The sequence below is a fragment of the Schistosoma mansoni genome, chromosome 3, assembly GCF_000237925.1.
Source record: "Schistosoma mansoni strain Puerto Rico chromosome 3, complete genome".
In the NCBI taxonomy this organism is placed as follows: domain Eukaryota; kingdom Metazoa; phylum Platyhelminthes; class Trematoda; order Strigeidida; family Schistosomatidae; genus Schistosoma; species Schistosoma mansoni.
The window spans coordinates 23,556,798-23,562,418 of NC_031497.1; positions in this window are offsets into that span (position 1 = coordinate 23,556,798).

Sequence of the window (5,621 nt, forward strand, 5' to 3'; positions counted from 1 at the left end):
TTTTTTTTCCCCCCCCTCTCCTGGGAAAAGGGTGAAAAAATAAAAAGGGGGGGTGGGCCATTCAAAAAAACCACTGCTACCTTGGGTAAGGGCCACAAGATGAGCGGGAAAAAAATGAATAAACTAATACACTTACAAAAAGCGTAAAAGTGACCGGAAAAAAAAAGGTTTTTTTTGTTTTTGGTTTTTTTTATATATATATAAAAAAAATATATAAATACGCTCCAAAAAAAAATGAAAAATGTTTTTTTTTATATAAATGAAAAAATGGGCATATTAAAAAAATTTTCTATAATAAACTATGTATGCGTAATTCACGATAAAGCTTATGTCCTATGTGCAATATTCGTTAAGACGTTCTGGAAATCTTACTCGTCTTCCAGAACGCGTTGTTTTAGGTTTATCTATTGTCGTTGGCGAAGTATCAAGTTTTGTGTCGGTTGTCGTGTAGGGTACTACAAGTGTAGTAGCTGTGTCGTTTGCGTGTACCGAAGGAAAATCGACGTAGATAGGGTTTCCTTCTAAGTACGCTGCTTTGAGTCGATCGATACTGATGCTATCTTTCGTACCGTTCTTATCGACTACATGGTACTTAGGTTCGCGTTGAAGAACTTTGAAGGGTCCTTCGTATGCTGATTCGAGGGGTCGTCGATGTGAGTCTCGACGAACGAAGACGTGTGTACTATGTCGTAAGTCAGGTTGAACGAAAACATCAGTTGATTGAGGTCGAGTGTAAGCAGGTTTAACTGAACGCATTGCGTTTGTAAGCCTACTCGTGTAAGAGTTTAGATCCATGTTCAATGAAGAAGCTGAAGGATCCACGAATTCTCCTGGGAGTCGGAGTGTCGTTCCATATACGAGTTGAGATGCCGTGTATCCAATGTCAGCTTTCACTGCATTGCGGATACCTAGCAAGACGAGTGGAAGAGCGTCTGTCCACTGTGAAACGTTTGAAGCTGATAATGAGGCTTTTAGTTGTCGATGAAAACGTTCTACCAACCCGTTTGCTTGTGGGTGGTAGGCGGTCGTTCGAAAGCGCGTGATTCCTAAAAGTGAGGTTAGACAACGGAAAAGTCCAGATTCGAACTGGCGTCCGCAGTCTGTAGTGATTGTGGAGGGGCAGCCGAAATTTGCTACCCATCGTTCGACGAAAGCGCGAGCCACTGTTTCAGCAGTAATGTCCTTAATCGGTACTGCTTCTGGCCATCGAGTGAAACGGTCTACGCATGTTAGAAGATATGAGTATCCCTTCGAGTCAGGTAAGGGTCCTACCAAATCTAGATGGACGTGGTCGAAACGCGCGTCAGGGGTCTTGAAAGAGCCTAAGGGACATTTGTTGTGTCTTACGACCTTAGATTTCTGACAGCTTACACAGGAGCGTGCCCACTCCCTCACGTCTTTATTCATGCCAGGCCAACAAAAGCGTTCGGCTATAAGTTTGACAGTTGCACGAGCACCTGGATGAGAAAGATTGTGCAACGTATTGAAGACGTTGCGTCGATAATGTTTTGGTACAATTGGACGATCCCTACCTGTAGATGTGTCACAGAGTAAGGTTTCCTCACCTGTTCCCATCTGCCTAATACTTAGTTTAAGAGTTGTCGAGGATAACTCATGCTGAAGATCAATGTCTTCTTTTTGAAGCTGAGCGAGTTTAAGAAGGTCGATTCCTTGGAAACTGTTCAAGGAACTTATTCGAGACAAGGCGTCTGCGACTACATTGTTTGCTCCAGAAATATGTTGTATGTCTGAAGTAAACTGCGAAATGTAGTCGAGTTGTCGAGACTCTCGCGGTGAGTACTTGTCTGAAGATGAACTTAAAGAGAAGGTAAGAGGTTTATGATCGGTAAAAAGCGTGAATTCTCTTCCTTCGATGGAATGTTGAAAATGCCGTACAGCACAATACATAGCTAGGAGTTCCCTACCGAACGTGCTGTACCTAGATTCCGTGTCTAACAACCGTCTCGAGAAAAATCCTAAAGGTTGCCAAGAGTTGTTAACCCATTGTTGTAAGACTGCTCCGATTGCTGAGTCGGATGCGTCTACTGCGATACTAATGGGCGCTTGAGTGTCCTGATGAGCAAGCAGGGTTGCTTTAGCGATGTGTTCCCTAACTGTGGAGAATGCTTTACGGGCTATGTCGTTTAGACTAATTGATTCTGCATTTCCACGAAGTTGGTCGGTTAACGGTTTCATAAGAGATGAGCATTTAGGTATGAACCGTCTATAGAAACTTACAAGGCCGTTGAAAGTTCGTAATTGCTTGATCGTGGTCGGTTCTGGGTAATCCAGAATGGCCGCCACTTTGCTTCTAAGGGGTCGGATGCCTTGAGCATCAATAGTGTGTCCTAAGAAGTTTAAAGAGTTTGTTCCGACTTGGCATTTCTGAATGTTGACAGTAATGCCATGCCTTTGGAGTCGATCGAAAACAATGTCCAGATGCTTGAGATGTGATTCTCTGTCCGGACTTGCTATTAGACAGTCATCAACATACGCATGTACGAAGTTGAGACCTCGGAAGACGTCGTCTATAAACCTTTGGAAGGTTTGAGCCGCATTTCTTAAACCAAAAGACATTCGTAGAAATTCGTAAAGACCGGAGGGAGTGATGATGGCGGTTTTAGGAATGTCGTCAGGTGCCATCGGGATTTGGTTATAAGCTTTAACCAAGTCGATTTTCGAAAAGACAGTTGTTCCTTTCAAGGTAGCTGTCAAATCGTGAATATGAGGCAGCGGGTAACGATCGGGAATGGTTTTAGCATTCAGACGCCGATAATCACCAGTTGGCCGCCAATCATTGCTGTCCTTTTTAGGGACCATGTGCAATGGGGATGCCCATGGACTATTCGATGGTCGAATTATCCCTAGGTCCATCATGTGGTCGAATTCGTTTTTAGCTAACCTAAGCTTCTCGGGAGCGAGTCTTCGAGCTTTCGAAAATACAGGTGGTCCTGTAGTCGAGATGTGATGTGTAACATTGCTGGTTACAAAAGGTAATTTCGATTGCGATTGGTATATCCCGGGGTATTTGTCGAGTACTGATTGGTACAATGGGTCTATGGCGTGCTTAATCGTGACTGGGGATAACCTGCAACCGGAACAAGGAGTTACGCAAACGGATAACTTAGTGTTTCCGTCTATTAACCTTCGTGAGCGTGTGTCGATGAGTAGATTGTGGTGTTGTAACAGGTCTATACCAGTGATTGGCATAGAGACGTCTGCAACCACGAAAATCCAGTGTATGGGTTTGCGTAAACCCACGTTAAGGTAGACGTACCTTTTACCGTAAGTAGCGATCGGCTTTCCGTTTGCCGCCTGTAAACTTAAAACAGACTCGCGAAGTCTGTCGTCGGGATTTGCTGGAAGAACGCTAACTTCTGCGCCAGTGTCGACGAGGTAGCGAACTTTCGTTGTCACATCTGTGACGTATAACAGACGGCTGTGTTCGCCGGCTACGGTTGCCGTTAACGCGTGCCGGCTGGGAAGTTTCCCGAACTGTTTTTCGTGTCACTCGATTTTGGGGTCGGATAATTGCAGGGCTTCCTGCAATTTCTAGAGGATTTACCGTACTGGTTGTGATACCAGCACCAGTCGGGGATTGTCTGTCTCTCATGGTCGAGAGACAGATCTCTTACGTGAAACGCTCCTACGTGAGGATTTTGACCGACTACGGTCATTACGAACCCTAAGATATCTTGTAGGCGTGTGATATAGTTCGGCCATGTCAGTCGAGGTCGATTGGGGTTTTTCTTTAATGGAAAAAACCTCGGCCTTAGAAAATTTGGTGATTTCCAAGATTCGATCGGCAGATGCAGCTAGTTCATCTATGGCATTGTTTTGAAATGAAACAAGCACTGCCTGCACCTGTTGAGGGAGTTTAGACAAGAAAAGTTGTCTAAATAGGCCATCATCGAAAGTTCGTTGGCCGATGACTTCTCTCATTCTAAGCAACATGTCCGTCGCAGAACCATGTTGCAAGTCGATATTGTTAAGGAGTTGGTCTAACCGTTGTCGATCAGTTAGGTCTCCGCGTTTTAAAATCGATAGTTTAAGCGTTTCGTAAGGTTCGGGAACATCACTAGTAAACATACTAGGTGTTACGTACCTGTTAAACTCGCGCGGTAACGCCTCAACTACCGCGAGGAAACGTGTGCGCGAGTCCGTGATTCCGTGCATGCAAAAACCGGCTTCTGCATAGCAGAACCAGGACTCGATATTGTCGGGCCAAAATGGCGTTTCACCAATGATGATGCAACGGATGTTCTAGTTTTACAACTAGCTACCAGTAGCACCTTCTATATTCGATTGTTCCCAGTCAGATAGAAATCAGAAGTCAGACGAGAAGAGACAGGAAAGATATATTTGATTCGTTACCAATATATCGAGGACCTTTTCTATAAGCTGGCTAATGAAACGTAGGAGCTGTGTCCCACGCTGTGTTGAAACGTGATCTGGTGCGGATGCATGACCGAAAGCCTTCAGCTAAACAAGTCCACTTAAACAACGTGGTCAGCATCCAATGTCGAACACTTACTGAGCTATTGATTTTGGGGAATTATTTACAGCTACAGACTCTATACTACCTGTGTCCACGATAAAGTCATGAAATGAACCAAGGGATGTATATAATCGCTTTTGAATATGAACAATCCCTTTTGAAGTGATGGATAAAGATAAATGATCATTAGAAACAGCCGAATTTAAGTTACAAGACTTAGTAATACTTGAAGCAAAGTGAACAGTAGTTTTTCACACTGACTGAATGTGTCCTATCTTGCCACATTTAAACATTTAGCATTACGAAATGCACATGAATTACGAGAATAAAATTTGCCACAAGATAAGCATTTACCAAAGTTTTTCTCACCTTTGTTTGCTTTGCAGTCCCTTGTTGAAACACCTTTCATATTTCCACGGGAATAGAAATCACGATTAAACGAACGCAAATTTGATCGACCCTGAGATTGTAATTCATCATGACGACTAAGCAAAGTATTAGAAATTTTCACCGATTGAATATCAAGTTCATTCACTGCTTCGTAGTTAATACATGCAGTTCTAGCATCTTGAAAGGAACAGTTCGGCATTCTTAAAACCTCCTTTTCCAGACCTGGTATGTTAATTCCAGCAATTAAACGATCTCTCAGCTGTACATGAAGTTGATCACCAAAATTGCATTTGGCAGCTTGTCTTTGCAATTCAAGGATGAAGTCCTTAACTTTCTGGTTATTCTGACGAATCACCTTATGAAATGTCGCCCTCTCACGACATTCAAAACTGGTGCATTTTACATGATTTAATAGTAATTCCGTGAGAGTTAAATATGGAAGTGAGATCGGCTTTTCTGGATATGCCAAGGTTTTTAGTAAACTGTAGGCTTCTTGACTGATGAATGTAAGAAAATGTGCCACAATTTTGTCACCCTTCATATCAAATTGTATACTGGATATAATTAAGGACATTCTACTGAACTATAAATAGTGTATCGAAGGCCGATTCTAGTGACATTATAGATTATTCGTAATCAACTAGAAAAGAAAAAAAAGTGGAAACAAGGAACACAGAATAACAACCGAAACAATCACTGTGACAGACCTGTCGTTGCGCCATGTGTTAAATAT